The following is a 25371-nucleotide window of genomic DNA, read 5'->3' on the forward strand; positions in this document are numbered from 1 at the left end:
GTTGAGTTTTTGCAGTATCATGTAGATTTTAAAGACCGGGTGCTGATCGGAAATGCCATAGCTAAAAACTTTTTCCCAGTCTGCAGGTAATCCTTTTGGTGAAGTCTTCGCATGAACGTAGGTGTTTGATTTTTAGGAGCTCCCAGTTATCCAGTTTTTCTTCTGCATTTTTAGTAATGTTTTGTATACTGTTTATGCCATCTATTAGGGCTCCTAACTTTGTCCCTATTTTTTCTTCCATGATCTTTATCATTTTAGATTTTATATTTAGGTCTATGATCCCTTTTGAGCTCGTTTTTGTACATGGTGTGAGGTACTGGTCTTCTTTCATTTTTTTGCAGATAGATATCCACTTATGTCAGCACCGTTTGTAAAAACACTGTCTTTTCCCCATTTGACTGATTTGGGGCCTTTGTCAAATATCATCTGCTCATATGTGGATGGATTTATGTCTGGATTCTCAGTTGTGTTCCATTGGTCTATGTATCTGTTGTTGTACCAGTACCAGGCTGTTTTGACTACTGTGGTAGTATAATAGGTTCTAAAATCAGGTAGAGTGAGGCCTCCCACTTTGTTCTTCTTTTTCAGTAATGCTTTGCTTATCCGGGACCCCTTTCCCTTCCACATGAAGTTGGTGATTTGTTTCTCCATCTCATTAAAGAATGTCATTGGAATTTGGATCAGAATTGCATTAAATCTATAGACCGCTTTTGGTAGAATAGACATTTTTATAATGTTAAGTCTTCCTATCCATGAGCAAGGTATGTTTTTCCACGTATGTAAGTCTGTTTTGGTTTTTTGCAGAAGTGTTCTGTAGTTTTCTTTGTATAAGTCTTTTACATCTCTGGTAAGATTTATTCCTAAGGATTTCCTCTTCTTGGGGGCTACTGTAAATGGTATTGATTTGGTGATTTCCTCTTTGATCTTTTTGTTGGTGTAGAGGAATCCAACTGATTTTTGTATGTTTATCTTGTATCCTGATACTCTGCTGAACTCTTTTAGTTTCAGTAGTTTTCTTGAGGATTCTTTAGGGTTTTCTGTGTATAAGACCATGTCATCTGCAAATAGAGATACTTTGACTTCTTCCTTGCCAATCTGAATGCCCTTTATTTCTTTATCTAGCCTAATTGCTCTGGCCAGGACCTCCAGCACAATGTTGAATAAGAGTGGTGATAAAGGGCATCCTTGTCTGGTTCCCGATCTCAAGGGGAATGCTTTCAATCTCTCTCCATTTAGGATGATGTTGGTTATTGGCTTTGTATAAATGGTCTTTATTATGTTGAGGGATTTTCCTTCTATTCCTATTTTTTGAGAGTTTTTATCATGAATGGGTGTTGAACTTTGTCGAATGCCTTTTCTGCATCAATTGAAAAAATCACGTGATTCTTGTATTTTGTTTTATTTATATGATGTATTACATTAACGGAAGCCCTGGTGGCATAGTGGTTAAGTGCTATGGCTGCCAACCAAATGTCGACAGTTTTAATCCGCCAGGTGCTACTGGGAAACTTTATGGGGCAATTCTACTCTGGAGTGGGTTTATTACATTAATTGTTTTTCTAATGTTGAATCATCCCTGCATACCTGGTATGAATCCCCCTTGGTCATGGTAAATTATTTTTTTGATATGTTGTTGAATTCTATTGGCTTGAATTTTGTGGAGAATTTTTGCATCTGAGTTCATAAGGGATATAGGTCTGTAATTTTCTTTTTTTGTGGTGCCTTTACCTGGTTTTGGTGTCAGGGAAATGCTGGCTTCATAGAATGAGTTTGGGGGTATTCAGTCCTTTTCTATGTTCTGAAATACCTTTAGTAGTAGTGGTGTTAACTCTTCTCTGAAAGTTTGGTAGAACTCTCCAGTGAAGGTGTCCGGGCCAGGGATTTTTTTTTATTGGGAGTTTTTGGATTACCTTTTCAATTTCTTCAGTTGTTATTGGACTATATAGTTATTCTACCTCTGTTTGTGTTAGTTTAGGTAGGTAGTGTGTTTCTACGAATTCATCCACTTCTTCTAGGCTTTCAAATTTGTTACAGTACAATTTTTTGTAGTGATCTGATATGATTCCTTTAATTTCATTGGATCTGTTGTAATATCGCCCATCTCATTTCTTATTCAGGTTATTTGCTTCCTCATTTGTTTTTCTTTTGTCAGTTTGGCCAGTGGTTTATCGAGTTTGTTAATTATTTCAGAGAACCAGCTTTTGGTCTTGTTAATTCTTTCAATCATTTTTCTGTTTTCTATTTCATTTAATTCTGCTCTGATTTTTATTATTTGTTTTCTTCTGGTCCCTAAGGGTTTCTTTTGTTGCTCTCTTTCTATTTGTTCAAGTTGTAGGGATAATTCTTTGATTTTGGCCCTTTCTTCTTTTTGGATGTGTGCATTTGTTGATATAAATTGACCTCTGAGCACTGCTTTTGTTATGTCCAGATGGTTCTAATAGGAAGTGTTTTCATTCTCTTTGGGTTCTCTGAATTTCTTTATGCCATCCCTAATGTCTTCTATAATCCAGTCTTTTTTGAGCATGGTATTATTCAGTTTCCAAGTGTTTAATTTCTTTTCTCTGCTTTTCCTGTTATTGATTTCTACTTTTATGGCCTTATGGTCAGAGAAGATGCTTTGTAATATTTCAATGTTTTGGATTCTGCTAAGGCTTGCTTTATGACCTAATATGTGGTCTATTCTAGAGAATGTTCTATGTGCACTAGAAAAGAAGTATACTTGGCTGCTGTTGCATGGAGTGTTCTGTATATGTCTATGAGGTCAAGTTGGTTGATTGTGGTATTTAGATCTTCCATGTCTCTATTGAGCTTCTTTCTGGATGTCCTGTCCTTCACTGAAAGTGGTGTATTGTGGAGCTGTCTCACTTTTCATTGCTGATAGAGTTTTTTTTAATGTATCTTACAGCCCTACCATTGGATGCATAAATATTTAATATGGTCATATCCTCCTGGTATATTGTCCTTTTAATCATTATATAGTGTCCTTCCTTATCCTCTGTGATGGATTTAACTTTGAAATCTATTTTTCAGAAATTAATATTTCCACTCCTACTCTTTTTTGATTGTTGTTTACTAGATACATTTTTTTCTATCTTTTGAGTTTTAGTTTGTGTCTCCAAGTCTAAGGTGTGTCTCTTGTAGGCCACATATAGACAGATCATGTTTTTTAGTCCCTTCTCCACTCTCTGTCTCTTTATTGGTGCATTTAGTCCATTTAGTTTCAGCGTAATTATGGATAGGTAGGAATTTAATGCTATCATTTTGATATCTTTTTTTTGTGTGTTGTTGACAGTTTCTTTTTCCCCACTTAATTTTTTGCGCTGAGTAGTGTATCTTTATATATTATCTTTTCCTCTTCTTCATTGTTGTTGATTTTGTTTCTGCTGAGTCTCTATTTTTTTCTTGTATTTTACTTTGATGTGTAGGATAGTTTGTCTCCTTTGTGGTTACCTTCATATTTACCCCTATTTTTCTAAATTTAAACCTAACTTTTATTTCTTTATATCACCTTGTCTTCCTCTGTATATGAAAGATCTATGACTACATTTCTTAGTCCCTCTTTATTGTTTTAATGATGTCTTGTTTTACATAATAACATTGCTGTTTCCCTGTTTTGAGCGTTTCTTTATCTGGATTTATTTTTGTGATTTCCCTGTCTGCTTTGACATCTGATTGTTCTGGCCAGTGTTCTAGTCTTGGGTTGATACGTGATATTACTGATTTTCTAACCAAAGAACTCCCTTTAGCACTTCTTGTAGTTTTAGTTTGGTTTTTACAAATTCCCTAAACTTCTGCTTATCTGGAAATGTCCTAATTTCACCTTCATATTTGAGAGACAGTTTTGATGGATACATGATTCTTGACTGGCAATTTTTTTCCATCAGTGCTTTATATAAGTCATCCCATTGCCTTCTTGCCTGCATGGTTTCTGCCAAGTAGTCCGAGCTTATTCTTATTGACTCTTCTTTGTAGGTGACTTTTCATTTATCGCTAGCTGCTCTTAAAATTCTCTCTTATCTTTGGTTTTGGCAAGTTTGATTCTAATATGTCTCGGTGACTTTCTTTTAATGTCTACCTTATGTGGAGTTCGATGAGCATCTTGGATAGATATCGTCTCATCTTTCATGATATCAGGAAAGTTTTCTGCCTACAAATCTTCAACAATTCTCTCTGTGTTTTCTGTTATCCCTCCCTGTTCTGGTATTCCAATCACTCGCAGGTTATTTCTCTTGATAGAGTCCCACATGATTCTTAAGTTTTCTTCATTTTTTTAAATTCTTTTATCTGATTTTTCTTCAAATATATTGGTGACAAATACCTTTAGTAAATAGCTCATTTTTAAGTTTACCCAAATAAGTAATTACAACTTGAAAAGCTGTAGAGTCAGATGTTGATATTGGCAACTAACGGTAACATGAGCCAGCCAAACACAGAAATGATCATCCTGTCCCATGCTGGAAATTAGCTACTGAACATGTCTGCCATCTACCATGGCTTAAACTCTACCTCAGCTTTAGTTCAGAATTTACTCAGAGCCTATTCCTTCATAGAGCCAGGGTACTGTAAAAGTTGACACACTTAGCTGCTAACTGAAAGTTTGGAGGTTCAAGTCCACCTGGGGTGCCTCAGAACAAAGGCCTGGTGATCTACTTCTGAAAAATCAGCCACTGAAAACCCCCTGGAGCACAGTTCTACTCTGACACACATGGGTCACTGTAAGTCAGAATAGACTCCATGGTAATTGGTTTAGTTTAGGTTTGGATACTTTCACAAAGGAACCCCAACACATTTAAAAGCAAAGTCCAGCATTAGGTACTTGGTAGTCATCATTTCTGTAGGTAAGGCCTGTTTTGTTCCTGCTCTAATGTATTCTGTCATGGATTCTTCAAATCAAGCAACTGGGTGGCTAAATGGGAAGCTTTGTTCCTGTATCTGACTTGGAGGATTGGCTTAGCCAGGGACATTCTTAGATGGAATGTATGGGCTTGGATGACTGTACTTCCCTTGAGTGACAGAATTTGTTATTCTCTTTCTGTGTTTTTGGAGTCTAGGTGGTGTCTCCACATTTTTAAGCAAACGAGAGTTGTGAAGCTGCCAAGTAACCCTCAAACCTCTCTCCCCTTGAAAGGGAAGGAAGGAATTAGTCAGAAACCGCAGAGCAATTACTGGCTGAATCAACCAGAATGAAATATTGCGTAACAGGCAATCCAGCCGATTGCAGCTCAGCTGAGAATGTCCAAAGTACACGGCAGCTTCTTTGGGCAAAATGAACAAAGACCCAGTGCCATTGTGTGTGTGCATGTATGTCATGCGTGTGTGTGTGTGTGTGATAGAGAGAGAGAGAACATGAGCTTTCATTTACACATTTACATATGTGGCATTGATTTTTCTCTAGTGGAGAAAACACTGTAACTCTAGAAGAACTAAAAAAGGAGACTAGATAAATATTTGTCACCTGCAACGGTTTAGATATGTACCTACACGAAGACAAGGGGTCAGACAAAAATCTTCCCTTTAGCTGGAAGACTCTGAATACCTTCAGCACGTGTGCACTTACCACCCCATGGAAGGCATCTGCTCACAGAACCCTCTGGGAATGTGGACTCTTCTCCAGTGAAGTCTTATCCCTCCCTCCAGGCAGAAGAGACTGCCTGAGTGAGAAACTATGCAAGTAAGCACATGCCACAAGAATGCGAGTCTTCCTGCAGGCAAATAGCTTGGTAAACCCCAAAGAGTAGGCTCTGGAGCCTGCCTTATGTCTCTGAGGGGTATGCTTCTCATCCCAGACCCCATGTCCCACCCCCAGTTTCCAGGGTGTCCTTCAGGATAGAGTCCAATCTGATTTGGATTTGCTGACTCCACTGAGCGCCACAGTGCTCCCTTGATTTTGACAACAAAGACTTTAATCATTCCAGCCTGCGTTTGTGTGTCTGTGTGCATGCATGCTTGCCTGGGTGCGAACCAAAGAAACATTTACATCTCATTGAAGTAACTTCCAGGATGTTGTCACTAAACCACACTGTCTCCAGTTTCCAACTCCAAAATCTCTGTTATGGAAAGTGCGTTTATTAAGTCTTCCTACCTATTTTATACTCTACTTCTTCCTCAATGGGCTGGAACCAGAAATCTTGGCTTCTTCTCTTTTCTAACCACAAATGCTGCAGTCTGAAAATATTTACCAGGCTCTGTGACAAACAGCACTCGAGAAGGTTTCTACAGGGTGGAAGATCAAGTGACCTCCATCAATATCTAACCTCTTCTCACAGCATCTCAAAGCTGTTGGAAGGAGACCTATTAGAGATATATACTCAGAGATCCCTAACCCAGACCACCTAGTGTAGGAGGGGCTCAACCAGGGCCACAACTCAGGTTTGTGGCTTTTTCAAATATGAAGCATCCTGTGGCCACTTTAAATGGAACCCATGGCTTGTTAACATGGGACTTTGTAAAAATGAAAACTGAATGTTGTTCAGTGGATGTTCACTCACCAGGCTGAGGTTTTGTTAACTGAAGGAAACTACAATACAAGAATAGGGCACCCAGGAACCTGCTAGTAACCTACACTGGGACTCCCACATTTGGGGCAAGGACTGACCAGTTCCTCATTGCCACAATCCAGCGCAAGGTTCAACGCTTGCCTTATCGAATGACGACTGGAGTAATTAAAAAAAAACTTAGGGCCCCAAAAATCAGTGCAGATGATGGCACATGGTTCCCAGAAAAGTATCTACCAAATCCCTTCCTTTCAGTGCTTCTTTTCCTTGCTGACCAAGAAGAAAAGACCTCACTCTCCCCTGCCCATTCCTCTAGCCACACCAGACACTAGCGCCTGAGAATTATCTTCACTGCTCACATTTATTAAACAGTTATAGTCTTCAAAAGAGTATTATGGGAAAATGTCAAGAGCAAAGACATTCCGAAGGCAGGTTATTCTTAGGCAAAATCTCCAATTTGAAAAAAAAAAAAAAACCCACAGAAATATATCTACTTTTTATATCCCCAGATAGGATTTCAAGGAATTAAGAAAATTTTGCCTGAAAAATAGAAAGCCAGAAGGTCAAAAGACTAGAGTTGAATCATGATGTTCAAGACTACAAAATACTTTTATTCCCAAATCACGGTCTTTATTTACAAGGAGGTGATTTGAGGCTGAACATTAAGGAGTTATGGGGTCTGAGTATTATGAGATGCAATGTGTTATGGTAGAAGTTGTAGATTTGATTTTTCTGTAAGCACTTCAAAGAAAAGGAGTGAATCTTTACCTAGAAATGACTGAGATGGACTAAGTGAGTTTGTGAGGCTCCTATCTGCCCTGTGAATTTGTGATATTTTTCACAAGTTCCTCCATGGACAGGTAAACAGGCAATTCCAATAGAGGTGGTGAGTGCTGTGGTGGAAACAGCAGGGAAGAGATTCTTGGGAAAGAGTGGAAATGAGTTGGGGAAGTGGCAGATGTGGAACCAAGTGGGAGACCTAGAGAGCACACCCTCTTCTTGAGGAAGAGAAGGCAGTGGAGAGAGGGGAGGCTGGTGGGTAGTCCGGTCCTGTTGGTGAGGGGCTGGGGGCCATGCTGAAGCATTTGGCTTTACTCTAGAGGTAAAGGGAAATCATTAAGAGCAAAACTAAATAAATTTGGACCTGCTCATGACCACCCGCCCCCCCCCACCCACCTACCTACCTACCCAAGGTGGTTCCAAGAGGCTGAAGGAGTTCAGTAAGTTTTCACTGAAATCTTTTCAGAAGGCAGCATGAGTGGGGCAGGGCATGGGGAGTGGGTATAATTCTGTCATACAAACGCACAGCAAATGTCTTTAAAATCTTCTGGACACTTTCGCTCCCCAAAGTCCACTCGTAATTAGAGTATCATGATTTTGTCACTGTCACAGGAGAGTTTCAAGCAGAGAATAGACTTACATTATTAGACCACTCTGATGTCACTGCAGAAAGGGGTAAAAGAAACTGTTGGAGAACATGAATGAGGAATTAGGAAGACATAGGGATATTCCAGGTAATTGCAACAGGAATGATCGTTTTTCCCATTTTAAAGATGGAGATACTGAAGGCCCAGAGACGGCAAGAACGAGCCAGGCCTCTAGCATCCTGTGTTGACCCAATACTGGGGTGGAGGTTGGGGGATGGAAGCTTATTTGTTGGAGTAACCCCGGAGCATCCTTTCTGTGAATAGGGAAAGGATTTCTCTTCAAAAAACTCAAAGAAACGGTGTTTCTCTCTTAGACTATGGGATCTGAGTTAAACCCCAATATGATTTACAAGTCTTGTCCCCAGCAGCCGGTGCAGCAAGAGTGGGGAGGCCAGAAGTCACTGGCCACTAGAGGGGGCGCTGCCTCCACCCACCTCACACAGGTGGGTGGGGAAGGATGTCCTTAAGGGAAAAAATACATGTTAACGCTGAGGTAATTGCTCTATCAAAGGCTTTTTGAATGCAAAGAATCACAAACCTCAAATAGTGTATTTACGGGATGGGGAAGGGGAAGTGGAAATGAGAGACAACATACGATCTTTTGAAACTTCTGGAGAACTTGCTAGGAAAGGCAGTGTGCTTGTCAAGAATTTCCCAGAACCCCCAGGAGTGCATGTTTTAGGCAGGAAAGCCTGAAGAAGGGTGTGTGGTTGCTCTTTCAACAGACCCTTCTAGAATAAGTGGGGATCAGATCAGACCTGATGCAGAGCCAGTATGCAGGGCAGCTCCCTGTGTCCCAACAGGGAATTCAGATTACTCTTCACCTATCTGGTTAGAACCTTATCTCTCAAGCTGAATGGAGTGGCCTAGAAAGTCATGCCATTCCCCACTCTGTGTGTGCCCCTGAGTCAGATAAGGGAGAGAATGTGTTCAGAGAGAGAGCTAGAGGTTGGCTGGTAAGAGGAAGCATGGAGCAGGGATGGATCGAAGCTGGCGTTCCGAGGTTGCGTAGCAGAGCTCACTCCTGGCTGGGTGGGTACAGCCATGTTCAGGAGGTGTAGTCTCTTACCTAGGCTATAGCAGCCTGCTGGCCTTAGTTCACCACCCCTCTTCTCCTTAGGACCATTTCTAAGTTTCATCTTTATTAGAAAATACCAGGAAACAAAATAATTGTATCTCATCTTACCCCAAACTACCCTCAGTCTTAATTAGAGAGAGAACATCAGGAGGACATACACACTAGAGTATTCCTTATGCCTCTGCGGTGTACTCCCTGATAATGCATGTACTCCTCGGGATCTTCTCTTAGACTAGGACAGGGCTACTTATTTAGCAGGACTTCCTGCACACTCCCAGCGTGTCTAAAAGAGTCTTGTGATCTTCCTGGTACAACACAGGAGCAACGAGCTGCCTTCTGTGTATCAGCAAGAAAAAGAAAGCCCTGCTTGTTGACAGGCCCGTCATGCTGATGATGAATTGCATCTCTATGAGGGTGCTGCAGTTGTGGTTTTCACTTGCACCAGAAGGGTCATCCCCAGGTCTCCTGGCACTTTAGAAAATGAACTGCTATAATTCAGCCTGTCCCCGTTTCACTCTAATATAGCTTCTAGCTTTGTCACTCCCCAGCCCCACCCCCAGAAGCAAGGGAGGAGATCCTGGCAGGCTGTGCTTTACAAGAAGGAAGACTGGTGCCTGGTACTGTGGAGGACTCAGGGTGGGAAAACTGCAAGCCCCTGTGAGTGCAGGTGAAGAGTTGTGCTGCCCCCAGTCACAGAGGAGCTCAGCAGCGCCTAGAGCTGTTCATTGAATTGTATATCCTGGTGAGCACTGAACATTAATGCTAGTCGTTATAACCTCAGTGATCTAATGTTCCTGATTTGGGGGGACAGTTTGCTCTGCTTCTCTCCAACTCACGAGACCATCCCTTGTTCTGAAAGTTGGAAAATTTGGTCCCCATGGCTGCAGGAGGTTCCTAAGTTATCACTTTTTACTAATTTGATTTTATAATTTTTTTTTTTTTCAGGTCACCTATTGCTGTGTAAATCTACTCCAAAATTGAGTGGACTTAAAAAATAACCATTGTGTGGGTCAGGAGTCTGAGCAGGGCTTAGCTGGGCAGTTGTTCTGCTCCACATGGCACTGGCTGGGGTCAGTCTATGGTACTCACCTGGCAGCTAGACTAGCATGGAAAGTATAAGATGACTCCACTCACATGGCTGATGTCTTGGCAGGGACAGCTGGAAGGCTGGGGTCCCCCAGTTCCTTCTCTGTCTCTATGAGTCTCAGGGCCTCTCCAAGTGGACTCTCTAATAACATTGTAAGACTTTTTATATGGAAGCTCAGTTCCCAGAGACCAGAGACCAAGGCAGAAACTACCAGAAATCTGAAAGACTAGTCCCCAAAATAGCACAGCATCCCTAGTCAAAGTAGTCCCAGGCCTCCCAGATTCAAGGGGTGGGGACATAAATGCCATTGTTCAATAGGACAAATATCACGCAAATTGAAGCCATCTTTAATCTGCCACAAGGGTCAATTTACTGATGGGAATGATTTCTCTCTGGAGATTAGGAGTGTTTGTCTTGTTGTAGGCACGCTCCTAACACAAACCTCTTCTCTTTAATCCTTCAGAACTGTAGGGACCAATCAGGGACAGATTGCCCAATAAGCAAAGTACGCATGAGCTTATTGTGCTTACTAATTTGTGGTGCACAATTTCATCTGTTTTTCAAAGATGTGGTGAAACCCACGTCCATTCCATGAGTAAACACAAGTAAGACCGTGTGTACCTTGCTTACTGTAAGCCGGTAAATGCTGTCTGTGCTTACTGGTTAATCCACCCCTGGGACCAATATATCAGGAAAAATTTTGAAGCCATAGGAGGAAGTGTATGCTATGATCAGGATAAAAGCAAAGCAAAAAAAAAAAAAAAAAAAAAAAAAGTCACCCTTAATACAGTTGAGAAATGAGAGTAAGGCTTCAGTCCTCTCTGGGTTATCTAGATCACCTTATATCAGTTATTCCTCTCTGGCCCTAAATTATGTTTGGGAATGGTGGCTGTTATTTGCTTTTTTATACCTGATATGAAGAATTCCTTTTAGAGAATTTCATATAATCTGATCCATAAGGCCCTTTTTCCAAGAGTTGATTCTGTATTTTTCCTTTCACACGATCAATGGATGCTGATTGAGGATATACTATCTGATGATTATGATACGTGATTTTTCTTCCACACTTGGCCATGATGTCTCCCAGGCTTATCCTGATATCTCTCAGGATTTCAGCCTTTGGGTCACTATGATCTAGCCTAGAGTACCAGTGAAGGTGGATGACATGATCAGGCAAAACCTTAGGCCACAGGCTTTAGGGGCTTTTTGTGAAAAATGTGAATCTCACTGGCTGAACTACCCTGGCAGATGGTAAAAGGGGATTGATTCTGTTTCATAATTCAAGCACCAGAAGGAACTCTAAACCAGATGCATCCAGAGAAAATTTTCTTCCAGGTATACCTGATTCACCAGGGGACTATTGAAGGCTCTTCTCCCACAGGCCTGGGAATGTCTCACTGTGGGCAGCTTGGGTAGGCTTCAGCTGTTGGGTGACATGGCCCATGGGGATCTTTGGCAGTTTGACTCTATGTACTTCCAAAGTTCTTTGACAAGGCTAAAAAATCCCTATTCAACCAAAGATTCTTGCAAATTATTCAAATAGGATGCAAATTCATGGTCTGCTCTGAGCCCTAGCAGCTTTCAACTTTTATATTTTCAGAGCGGTAAGCCCTGCCATCAGTTCACTTGGAGTTCAGTCCAAGCTGTGCCTGTCCCTGACATTTGTTCATTCTTTATGCAGGTAACATTTTGAAGAACTTAAAAAGAAGTCGTCTTTGCACTCCATTTCCTACCACCTTCCAAAACAATTTTAAAAAATATTTCAGACATTTGTTGCATGTATAATAGCTGGAACATAATGAACTTATTTCCTACTGCCTGAATTTCTAAGTTGCATGGTCTAATCCCTCTCTTTGGCAAACCATTGTCTATTTCTTTCCTGATATTTCAGAGGTAGGAATTGCCAATTTGACCTAGGGGATTAGGATCTCAAGAACACAAGCAGATTCTGTCAGATGGTTGAGCCTGGCTGCTGTTGGCATGCATAGCAGGGGATCAAGCCCAGTTGACGACAAGGGAAAGAGCAAGCGCGAGGGACAGAGGGGAGATTTCCTGCACGTTGATGTCCACCTTTCACAGTTGGAGTCCCAAGTCCATTCACTCCCTAGCTGAGCACACAGTTTAGAGCTGACAGGAGCCCCACCTTCTCTGCACCTGGGATCTGCGGGGAAGGGAGACCTGGCTGAAAGACAAAACTGCAAAGTGAGAACCAGGAAAAGAATGAACCCAATGTGGGGCTGTGTGGGTGGTATCCCTTGTGCATCGGTTGCAGGTGCCTCTCAAATTCAGTTCAAACTCTCATTTTATTATCCTATCAATATACTAAAAAAAAAAAAAAACCATTGCCATCGAATCAATTCTGACTCCTAGCGACGCTGTAGGACAAAGTAGAACTGCCCCAAAGGGTTCCCAGAGAATGGCTGGTGATTAGAACTGTTAACCTTTTGGTTATCAGCCAAGCTCTTAACCATCGTACCACATATATATATATATATATATATATATATATATACACATATGTACACGTGTGTATCTCTGTCCTCTAGGGTCGCTATGAGTCGGAATCGACTCGAGGGCAGTGGGTTTTTGGTTGGTTTTTTGGGTATGTATATAAGTGTATATATAAATACCCAGTGCCGTCAAGTCGATTCCGACTCATAGCGACCCTATAGGATAGAGTAGAACTGCCCCGTAAAGTTTCCAAGGAGCGCCTGGCAGATTCGAACTGCTGACCATTTGGTTAGCAGCCGTAGCGCTTAACCACTACGCCACATATATATGTATATATACACTTATATACAAACACACACACACACATATGTACATTCAGATAGATAGATAGCTGCTGTAGAGTGGATTCAGACTCACATTAACTCTGTGCACAGCAGAACAGAGCATCGCCCAGTCCTGCATCATCCTCACAATCACCAGCATGTTCGAGCCCCTCTTTGCGACTACTGTACCAATCCACCTCACTGAGGGCCTCCCTCACCTCTGCTGGCCCTCTATTTCACCAAATATAATGTTCTCCTTCAGCGATGGATCCCTCCTGATGCAAGAAGTCAGACAACGTTCTGTTGTGATCCATAAAATTTTCATTGGCTGATTTTTGGAAGTAGATTATCAGGCCTTTCTTCTAGTCTGTCTTAGTCTGCAGGTTCTACTGAAACCTGTCCACCGTGGGTGATACTGTGGGTATTTGAATTACAGGTGGCATAGCTTCCAGCATCACAGCAACACGCAAGCCACCACAGTTACAAACTGATAGATCGTGGTGGTATACATATATACATACCTACACACATACGTGTATATATACTATACGCATACATACATATACATACACATAACATATATGTATATATATAATATACACATAAACCAAAAAAAAAAAAACCAAACCCGCTGCCATCGAGCTGATTCCAACTAATAGTGACCCCATATACACACACGGTATATGCACAAACATACATATATACTCTTCTCACTTTATGACTAGCTCAGGAAGAAAGGAAAGAGAAGGGGATAAGGGGACTAAAGGAAGAAGTGAGAAAGGAAAGGAAAAGAAGGAAAGAAGGCTATAGAACGTGTGTCAGACTGCTAATTGTCCCTCCAAAATCGCTCTATTCTTCCTTCCTGGGCTCATGCCCACCCCACTAGAAACTATACTCCCCAGCCTTAACAGACTGAGGCAGGGCCTTGGGACTAAACTCTCACCAATGATATATGAGTGGAATTGATGTATGATTCCTGCTTCAACAGCTGCTATGCTGGTCAAAACTGATGCAGACTGCTACATGAGAAAAAAATTAACTATCACCTTAAGATCATCGCATTTTATTTTTGTTAGCTGTTGTCAGGTTGACCCCTGACTCATGGTGACTCCATGCACAACCAATAGAATGAAATGCTGCCTGGTTCTGCACCATCCCCATGATCAGTTGTGGATTAGACCATTGTGATCCACAGTTTTCATTGGCTGATTTTCTGAAGTAAATGGCCAGGCCTTTCTTTCTAATCTGCCTTAGTCTGGAGCTTCACTGAAACCTGTTCAGCATGAGAACAACACGCAAGCCTCCACTGACACATGGATGGTGGTTGCACATGAGTTGCATGGACCAAGAATGGAACCTGAATTTCCTGCATTAAAAAAAAAAAAAAAAAAAACCCATTGCCGATGAGTCAATTCTGGCTTATAACCAGAACCCTTTGATAATGCTGATTCAGTGAGCCTGGGGTGGGATCTGAGAATTTGTAATACTAACCCCTCCCCGTTGATTGTGATGATGGGCCAAGTTTAGGAAGCTCCAATCTAAAGAAGATTGTCTGTTTTCACTCCTCAGAATGGCCATGTTTTACCTTACTTGCACTTAAAAAAAAACAAACCCGTTGCTGTCAAGTCTATTCCAACTCATAGCAACCCCATAGGACAGAGTAGAACTGCCCCATAGGATTTCCAAAGCAGTGCCTGGTGGATTCCAACTGCTGACCTTTTGGTTAGAAACCAAGCTCTTAACCACTGCACTACTGGCTCTCCTGCATAGAAACTGAGAATTCTACCACTGAACCACCACTGTCCCTCATTGTATTTTAGGATCTCTTTATTGTAGCACATACAGCTACAGTCTGCAAAGGAGGGGAGAATGAAAGAAAAACTAAGACAACTATGGAAAGAAAAAAGAAAGGACGACATTAAAAATGCAATGAGAGAAGTAAAGAAAGAGAAATAATGACATGGAACGCAATTGATGGGATTCCAACTAAGCTACCGGTGGGATTCTGGGGAAATTGTAATATTCCTGCAAAGTTTATATCTCCTGGTCAGTCCTGAGGAAACCCTGGTGGCATAGTGGTTAAGTGCTATGGCTGCTAACCAAAAGGTCTGCAGTTTGAATCTGCCAGGCTCTCCTTGGAAACTCTACAGGGCAGTTCTGCTCTGTCCTATAGGGTCGCTATGAGTCGGAATCAACTAGACGGCAGTGGGTTTGGTTTTAGTCAGTCCTGAATGGGGCATTACCTGACAACCATGTCATCTTTTATGATGCTTCTGAGCAAACAGTTTACAAGGACTTCAGCATTTACCCAAGTAACTCAAAAGCATAAGAATTACAAATTAGAGGCATGGGTACTTGTACCAGTAACAGTTTAACTCACCAGTTGGAACTATTTCCCAGTGAAATAGGTGGCTTAAAGAGTAATGCATACTCATTTATGAGTGTAATAAACAGAAGTGGAATGGACTCTGGAAAGGGAAGTCCTATATTGATCAGAAATTTGACCAACCGACTGGAAGAGACCCATATTTGTGCCCATTCCAAAGCAAGGTGATCCAACAGAATGCAGAAATTATCAAACAATATCATCAATATCACACAAGAGCAAAATTTTGCTGAAGATCATTCAAAAGTGGTTGCAGCAGTACATAGACATGGAACTGCCAGAAATTCAAGCTGTATTCAGAGGAGGACGTGGAACAAGGGATATCATTGCTGATGTCAGATGGATCTTGGCTGAAAGCAGAGATTACCAGAAAGATGTTTACTGTGTTTTATTGACTATGCGAAGGCGTTGGACTGTGTGGATCATAACAAATTGTGGATAACATTATTAAGAATGGGAATTCCAGAACACTTAATTGTGTTCATGAGGAACCTGTACATAGACCAAGAGGCAGTCGTTAAAACCGAACAAAGGAATACGGCATGGTTTAAAATCCGGAAAGATGTGTGTCAGGGTTGCTTCTTTTCACCATACTTATTCAATTTGTATGCTGAGCAAATAATCTGAGAACCTGGACTGTATGAAGAAAAACGTGGCGTCAGGATTGGCGGAAGGCTCACTAACAACCTGTGATATGCAGATGATACAACCTTGCTTGCTGAAAGTGAAGAGGACTCGAAGCACTTACTAATGAATATCAAAGACTACACAGCCTTCAGTATGGATTATACCTCTACATAAAGAAAATCAAAATTCTTATAACTGGACAAATAAGCAACAACATGATAAATGGAGAAAATATGAAGTTGTCAAGGATTTTATTTTACTTGGATATACAATCAATGCCCACGGAAGCAGCAGCCAAAAAAATCAAATGATGTATTGCATTGGGCAAACCTGCTGCAAAGGACCTCTCTAAAGTGTGAAAAACCAAAGAAGTCACTTTAAGGACTAAATGCGCTTAACCCAAGTCACGGTGTTTTTTAGTCGGCTCATATGCATGTGAAATCTAGACAATGAACAAGGAAGACTGAAGAAGAATTGATCTCTTTGAGTTATGGTGTTGGCAAAGAATATTGAGTATACCATGGACTACCAAAAGAATGAATAAATCTGGTTTGGAAAAAGTACAACCAGAAAGCTCCTTAGAAGTGAGGATGGCGAGACTTCTTCTCACATACTTCGGGCCTGTGATCAGGAGGGACCAGTCTCTGGAGAAGGACATTATGCTTGGTAAGGTAGAGGGTCAGTGAAAAAGAGGAAGACCCCAGTGAGATCGACTGACACAGTGGCTGCAACAATGGGATCCAATACAGTAACGATTGTGAGGATGGCGCAGAACCAGGCAGTATTTCATTCTGTTGTACAGAGGGTTGCTGTGAGTCAGAACTGACTTGACGGCACCTAACAACAACAACGTATTGATCAGGCATTTGACTAGATAACGTATAAGTCTCATCCAACTTTAAGATTCTCCAGGGACCTTTTGAATCAGAAAAGTTGAGTAGTGTTTTAAGTGCTATGTGAATTATTTTTGTTTTACCTCACTATTCACTCAGGAGTAGACTCAAAACACTTACCAGCTCTTAGAACCACTCAATAACTGGATTCGGCTTTCTCCCTGGGTAAATCATAAGCTCACTATGAATTGTCATTTTCCTATGTGCTGTAGAAGAATGCTAGTTTCATGGTTGTGCATACTGTGGAAACCTCAGGCATGCCATGACAGGTCAGGGCTAGCTGCGCCGCCTATAGCGTATGTTTTTAGACTTGTTGGGAGGTTTCCATTCCTGAAAATATATTTCTCCCTGACATATAATCATAGATGCCTGAGATGCTTGAAATTCAACTATTCGTGTTCATTTCTTTCTATAACCCATGGTCCTCCTTGAGCAGTTCTTCCTAAAAATGTGATCACCCATTGACAGGTAATAAACGGAATGTGTATATAAGAAGCATAGAGAAAGGAGGAGTGTTTTTAGGAGGAAGTTAGCAGTGAAAATAATCTCAGTCTTCTTTTTGTCTGAGGCCAGTACATGAGAGATACACAAGGTGGTCCCTCTGTGGTCTTTATTTGCCTCACCCCATGGCTTCCAAGCACATGCATGTACCAGGCCAATACATGACCGAGAGCTGATGGTAACTTTCAGCCAGGAGAACCAGGTGGCCTGCCTGCTTTGGCCAGACCTCCCTCTCCTTACCTGGAGCAGCCCTGGGCCCTGGATCTCCACACATAATCTTTTAGCTCTCAGTGTTCTACCAGTTGGCCAACCTGGCTCTCTTCATTCCTTTCATGCACAGGTCATTTAAGGAGAAAGGGGACTCAGGACAGGTAGGATTTTATTGGGTGGAAGAGGAGGCCTAGTCTAGCTGTGAAATGAGAGACTGTCTGGAAGATACAGGCATAGATGGAGGGCCTGAGTCACTTGATATGACAGAAGGTCGCTGGACAATTGGCAGAGGGTGAAAGAAGGAAGCCAAGTGGAGAATAAAAGAGGAGAAAGACAGGAAATAAGCTTCTATACTTTGCCATTTTGCCATGTACAGTAAGTCCCCGGGTTCCTAAGAATGTCCGACTTAGGGACAACTTTACCTTGCCCTTTAATGTTATGTAAATTTGCTCACCCTTTGAAATGATTGATCCAACCCCTACTCAGAACAAATTCTCCATCATGATGGCCTTCACTTGCTGCATGTGCAGCTTTTAAATCAACAGAATGGCTTCCAGATTTTTTATGCATTAAAGTAAGGCTAAATAAGAACCGTATGCACCTGTTCTGACTTACCTACAATTTCGACTTAAAGGCAGACTCAGGAATGGATCTCATTCGTAACCCGGGGAACGCCTGTACCTCGACACAGATAATAGGACTCAAATTTTGAAAATATTTACTTATATATTTTTATGACATGTTTAACTTTCTGTCACGATACTCCTGAATCCAAAGCTTAAGGTTCCCTGATGTTGTTTTTGTTAGGTGCTGTCGAGTTGCTTCGAACTCATAGTGACCCTGCCTGGTTAGAACTCACAGAGAAAGGGCAGAACAAAATGCTCCCTGGTCCTGTGCCATCCTCATAATCTTTGCCATGTTTGAGCCCATTTTTGCCGCCCATTGTTGATATTAGAGAAGAATTTGGTTATATTTCCAATCTCTTTTCTCAGAATAGTGTGATACTTTGGTTTTATGTTACGATGCCAGATGTTATAAGCAGAGAAATAGGCAAGAAGTGCATTCCTAAGAAAAGGGAATTATCTTGCCTAAAGAAGAAAGAAATTGGGACAGTGATGGTTCAGTTGTTGAATTCTTGCCTCCCATGTGGGATTCCCAGGTATGATTCCTGGCAAATACACCTCATGCATAGCCATCCCCATTGGACAGTAGAGGTTTTAGTGTTACTAATATGCTGAACAGGTTCCATCACAGCTTCTAGACTAAGATGGATTAGTAAGAAAGGTCTGGCAATCTACTTCTGAAATCAGCCAGTGAAAATCCAATGGATCACAACTCTTCGATCTGCAACTGATTATGGGGAAGGTGCAGGATCGGGCAGCCTTTCATTCCTTTGTTCGTGGCGTTGCCATGAATTGAATGCCTACTCAAAGGTAGCTAACAACAACAAAGAAGAAAGGAAGGAGGGAGGATGAGGTGTCAAATTAGAAAACTGCATCCATCCATAGGAGAGAAAAAATAAGGCTAAGGAAAAGCTTCTCAGAATCTAGGCTGAAATGAGGGAAAGAACAGTCCACCCATAAGCCTTATCACACAGACATGGGTGTTTTATTGAAGATGCTGAGTTAAATGCATGGAAATGTCAAGAGCTTGGTTCTGAAATTTGGCTCACTGAGGTGGGCTTATTGCTGGGAAGATCACTGCAGTTAAGAAGGCTGGCAGGACATTCTGCTTTATAATTTTTTTTACGTACATGCTTAAACTTCTTATCACCCATTAGACTATGACTTCTCTGATGGAGAAGAGGGAGTAGCACATTCATATTGTCCTTGGTGCTTAACTCAATGCCTTGGTGTTACCTATGAAACATTCCGTCTTAGCTCCATCACATTTCCCAGCCTCCTTCCTGTTAGGTGGTGCTGTCTCACTAATCTGGTCAATGGATTGGCGGCAGAAGTGATGTGTACCACTTCTGGGTTGAAACAGATGTGAACTAGTGTGTGACCCTTCGGCTGGTTCTCCCCCTGTAACCAACAAGGCCATCTGCTCCAGAGGATGAAGCTTTCAGATGGTGGAACCTCTACCAGTCAGTGTGGAGCACTGCCCACCCACTAACCCATGTTGGAAATGTAGCCCAAGTTACAAATAAGCTTCTGTTGTTTTGAGCTATTTAGATGTTGGAGTTGTTACTGCAGCATAATTTAACTGATCCTGACTAATAGCGTGGTCAAGAAATTTTGTTAAAAAATGAATGAATTAATGAAGTGGTTAGGCTGAGTGACAATAATAGGGTACCGATAGGATTTCCTATTTGAATTAACCTCTTCACTACACACCACTTTTTCTTTCTTTCTTTTTTTTTTTCTTCTGTCAATCTCATTTCTTTAGGCCTGTGTCTATTGGCAGTTAACACCATTCTGTCTTTCCTAACTATACTACGAAGTCTTTCACGGAAGGGGATAAATGTTGTATACAATAAATTGCATAAAAATATATTGAACATCTACCATGTTTTAGGCACTGTGCTAAAACTGGGGATACAGAACTGCATAGAACATGGCCCCTGCTCTTGGAGGATTCAGAATCTAGTAGGAGAGGCAGATAAATAGCCAATTACATTACAATGAGTATTATGATAGATGTCAGCACTAGACAGCTGATACTCCCAACAGCACAGAGAAAAAGGGTATGTAATTCAGGCTGGGAATCCCAGGCCAAGCATATGACAAGGCACAGAGATAAGAGAGAGGGAGCAGGACATGTTCAAGAAACTCCAAGTGGTTTAGGTGGAGGACATGATATAGGAGAGGAGTAGTAAAAGATGATTCTAGAAGAGTGAGCCAAGGACAGATCATGAAGGCCTTGTGCCTCACTAAGAAGTTTGGCCTGCCTGGGGAAGAAAAATGTAGTAATGTATGTGGAGGACGTGGTGTCCCCACTAGTCAGAAACTTGTGATATAAAACGACTTGACATCTCTGTGTAGATGACAGAGAGCTACTGAAATGTTTGAAGCAGGGGAGTGATGTGATAAGATTTTTACCTCAGAAAGAGCACACTGACAGTGGTGTGGAGAAAGGATTGGCAGGGAGAGAGAATGGAGGCAGTGACCACTCAGCAGGCTATTGCGTGACCCACAGGCTCTCTTGAGCCAGTTCCCTGGGATTTGACACGAACAGGGTTAACTGGAGCTCTGTTATTCCCAGCATTGGAGTCTTGTGGAGCTTACTTGCCTGATAGCCATACTTCTGGTCCAAACAAATGCTTCAGATCCGCTTAGAATAATCGGAATCAGTACCACGTCTGTGTCTGCTTCTGCAGTTCTCAAACTCGACAGGGCTTCTTGATTGACAGAGGCCTCTAGGCTGTCTGCTTCATACCAGACACTGGAAGAAACCCTTAGTATATGCTGGTATGTTCTGAACGCTGTTCCATTTTCCTGATTCTATCCTCTCTGTTCAAGATAAAACATACAATCATCTTAACAGACAGCAAAATTGCATTACTGATGTAATATTACTGATTAATATTAAATTCTTGTTGCAAGTATTTTATAAAGATATTTAAACCTATGCCCATAAGGGAAACTGGTACTATATAGGTTTATATAGGGTTTTATTTACTTTTTTTTTTCCAAAGTAAAAATGACTTCTTAAAACAAATTGGATCGTTTTCTACCTTTTCTCTATTTTTACTACACACTGAATACAAAAATAAATTCCAGGCGGATTAAATAATTAAACCATTGCATTCCCCAGATTAATCCACTGAGCTGGGTTCTTCTTTTAAAGTACAAAATGCTTATATTAGAGTCACGAGAGAACCAGAAGATTCTAGATGGGACGAATACATTTTGGGGTGTGTGTGTGTGTGTGTGTGTTTAGAAAGGGTACAGAGAGGAAGGTATAAGGGGTATGAAATACCGTTCTGGACTTGTGCAGAACTTCAGTGGAAATTCCAGGGGCAGGAAATAGCATTAGAGATGATAAAAACAAAATGAAATCTTTTCCTCTCTCAGGGGCGCCAAGAGATGAATTTAGCCTGCTTGGCACATTTGCCTTTAGACCAAAACCCCAGAGGAGAAGCCAGGGGAAGGAAAACTATATTTCTCCTCTATGTCTCTGATCAGCCTTGTGGCTAGGCTTAGGGCTGGCCTGAGAATACTTCCCTTCTCCTTTTTCAAAGACAGCAAGCATGATGCCTGGCTCTGAAGTACAGTTTGGCAAATCCCGTCCCTCCCATCGTCCTGCCCTGGCAGCCTGGCTCTGTTCTCCCGCCCATTGCCATGGAGAGACATAGTTCAGGCCCTTCGGAGAGGCAGGGCTGGGGGCCAAGGCATTTACGCCCCCTGGGGCGCCCTTCTGTCATCCCTCCTGTTCTGCACAGCAACGACACAGCTGGGAGCCTGCTGCCTGTGGGCTCGGCCTGCCTAATTTGACATTTCAGGCTCCACTCTTCTTAGTTTTCATGAAGGGCTGTGACTGATGGCCTGTGGTGTACAGGAGGATGCTGATGCAGGAAGGTTGGAAAGGTATGCTAGAGTAGCAGGTAGAGTGTTACTCACAGTCACGACCAGAAGCCTAGGCAGCAGGTGTGTAGCTCGGCCAACAGCAGCCCAGTGAAAGAACCAACAGAAAGCAGAGGGTGGATTGGGGAAGACTGAGTGGGTGGCTTACAAATAACCACCACTGACACTAGAGACCCTTTTATACTTTATAAATCACTTCTCCACTTGCCATCTAATCGTGTTCCCATAACAACTCTGAGAGGCAATGCAAGGTAGGCATAATTAAACTCACTTTGTAGATGATGAATTTGAGGCTCAAAAAAAAAAACAGGGCTACATAAGAGATGGAGCCAGAAATTAAACCCTGATCTTCTGATTCAAAATGTCATGCTTCCTCAATAATCGCTCTGCCCTATTCTTTCCGTTCTCTCCTCTTGCAGCTTCCTTCTTCCATGAATGTCACATTCACCCCACCATTCTCACCCTCAGGGGCCAGGGCCCTCTCACCTTCTCTGTCCTTGCCCTGTACAAACCTGCTCCCAAGACATAGCAGACACTCATTCATACTAAAGTGTGAGTGGTTGAGCAATACTACCCTGTTCAGAAGGATTTACCTTTCAACCAGCAGAGAGAGAACATTATGTGAAAAGGACGAAAAACTAATGAGAGAATTTCAAGTAATGCTTTTAAGGGAATTGGGCCTTCCAGTTCCTCCTAGACCATGAAAAAAAAAAAAATAGGGTAAATACTTTTTGCCAGAACTAAGGTTGACCTGGACAATGACTTGTAGCTGATCTCTCTCTCCACCAGGGATCAAATAAGGGGAAGAGCCAAAAAGTTTTTAGATTAAGAAAAAGTTCTTGTTGTTGAGTGATGAGGTTTGCCAAGAACTTAGGAGAGAATGCACATTCTTCCAGGCTCATGAGATGCTTCTGGAAGCTTCAGCTGGGACCTGAATCCCCAAGTCCAGTCCAGGAGCACAATGTGCTCCCCTCTGCTTTCCGTATCATCTCCTCACTTTAAAAGCCAGGCTTCAGAGACAGAGAGCCTCCCAAGACCCACGTAGAACTGGCAGGAGCAGTGCATCCATAGAGCTAGCTTCAAATCTGCCTGGGATGCCCCCGTCTCCTCCAGCTCATTCCTTGCTCTCACCATCCTACCCCTCATTCCCTGCCCACTGATACCCAGCCTCAAAGACTGGGGAGACAGTACCAGAAGAATTTCAGAGGGCATGGGAACCTTGGGGACATTTCCCTACCCTGGATGAAGATGGCAAAGAATCTATTGGCACGACATGGTTGCTGGGAACACAACGGTGGCATTTTTTGCAAGTTGTCCCCTCTCTTTGTATGCCATGTTTTTAAATGTGCTGACTTCAGTGCCTCATCCAAAAGTCCTGGACACGCAATGGAAGAACAAATGCTGCCAGGCCCCCCTGAGCTGTCAGTCTGTGGGGAGGGGCTGAGTCTAGTTCCCATGAGGCTAGTGGGCTGTCCTGCCTGGTTTGCTTCTTGCTCTGCAGAAGAAGGCGGAGAGCAGCAGCAAGATACCAAGTACATTCTGGGCAGCAACTTGCGTATGCCTTAATGTTTTCCAAATGCAGGGCTGCTGTAGTATGCTTGCGTTTTATGACATGCAGCTATTTATTATAGGCTTGTGTTATGGGTCAATAATTTCCTGATCCAAAATAACAGAAAGGGCTTGACCCAGGCACCCAGGGCTGAAGCCAGAAAAAAAGTCAGCAAGGCCTGGATGGGAATGGTGGTAGAAGCTTCGGGACAGATATTTAGGGATCTGTTCCAGGTCTTTTAGGGTAGCCTCACTTCTCCAGCTTTTATTTTTCTCAAACATTCACCCAGCTCATGAACATCCTATCCCTCATTCCTAGATCTTCTAGGAATTTTTCTAGCTATTCCCTCAAAAGAATAAACTGTTGCTCAATGAGAGCAAAAAAAAAAAAAAAATTCTCTTCTTCCATTATCCCAGTGCCAGATCTGCACTTTTTAGTGCAAAGATTGGGAAACTTAGGCTTGGAGAGGCCAAGCTGTCCTTACTCGCAAAGCCAATAGGAGCCCAGCCTTGATTTCTCCTGGGCCAAATTCCACAACCTATTCATTACCCAGGAATCCATCACAAGCATTCCTCCTAACAAGTTTCAGAGGCAAGGACGGGAACAAATTTGCTATAGGATTTAGGACGTAAGGAAGAAAAGAGAAAGTAGGCCTGGTTTAGATGGATGCCTTCAAAATCAGGGTCTAGAGAGCAGCGTTGAATGTTGGGATTGAGAAGGTGACAAGGAGGCAGGAGAATGGGAGAGAGTGGTCCAGGGCACCAAGCACCAGCTGCAGTTCTTCCTGGGGCTGTTTTAGGTCCTTTACGTTACTATGGGTCTGGGCATGAGCCTTTTTTAGTTGTTTGCTCATAAATAAAAATAACTTACGAGACTGCGTCAGGAAGCCTGGGTCCAGGTGTGGGCTCTGCCAACAATCTGCCCTGTGATCTTGAGGAAGTTACCAAGGGACACCCACACCCTGGCTGGCGGGGAGGGAACGGTAAGGCCAGAGATGATCTCTGAGGCCTGTGTCTCTGATCACTCATGGTCTCTGTACTCCTGATTGAGGGACAAAGGTTTGGGGTCAGCCACTGTCCCATAACCTCTACAAGAAGGGGATGGAGGACACGAGGCACCACGGATGCCTAGTTGCTTTGATGCATAGGCCTGGGCATCGAGGAGACAACCGGCAAGCTGTAAATAGCCCCGTGGGTCTCGAAGGATCAGCAAGGACTCCCCCGCAGGATCTCTAAATCGAGCTGCAGTGGGAGGTGTGGACTGAGGTCCTGCTGCCAAGGTGAGGGCCACAGGACCAGGGCTGAAAGCTGGGAAAGGCCCTGTTTCATTGACTGGCAAGATCATAATCTCTCAAGTTTGTTTACTACCTTCTCATCACCTCCTTCCGGCTTTGATCTTCACACCACAGGCCCTGGAGGGAGAGGGAGGATGGTGACTTCTATAGTCCTCCTACTGAAGGGCTGCAGGGAAATGTCTTGGACTGGAGAAGATAGTGGGCTGAATGTGTTCCCCACCCCTTTCTCTCACACACAAACATACACATTGAGGGAAATGGAGAAAATGTCTAGAGAGAGCTCACTCTCATCCCTCTCTGATTTCTATGGGTTCTCAGACTAGGACACTTGTACAAGCATTCTGACTAATATTGACTCCCATCTCTTACAACTCAGTCGTGAAGATAAGGTAGACACACCTGAAGGAGTAGTAATAATTCCAAGTAAAGATCGATAAAAGTTTCTGCTTGCCTGGCTCTGGACCAAATGGGGGAAATTTCCAATGTGGTTTTAGACATGAGTTTAGGACCTTTTGAGGATGTTGT

This window comes from Elephas maximus, chromosome 4 (genome assembly GCF_024166365.1).
Source record: "Elephas maximus indicus isolate mEleMax1 chromosome 4, mEleMax1 primary haplotype, whole genome shotgun sequence".
NCBI lineage: Eukaryota > Metazoa > Chordata > Mammalia > Proboscidea > Elephantidae > Elephas > Elephas maximus.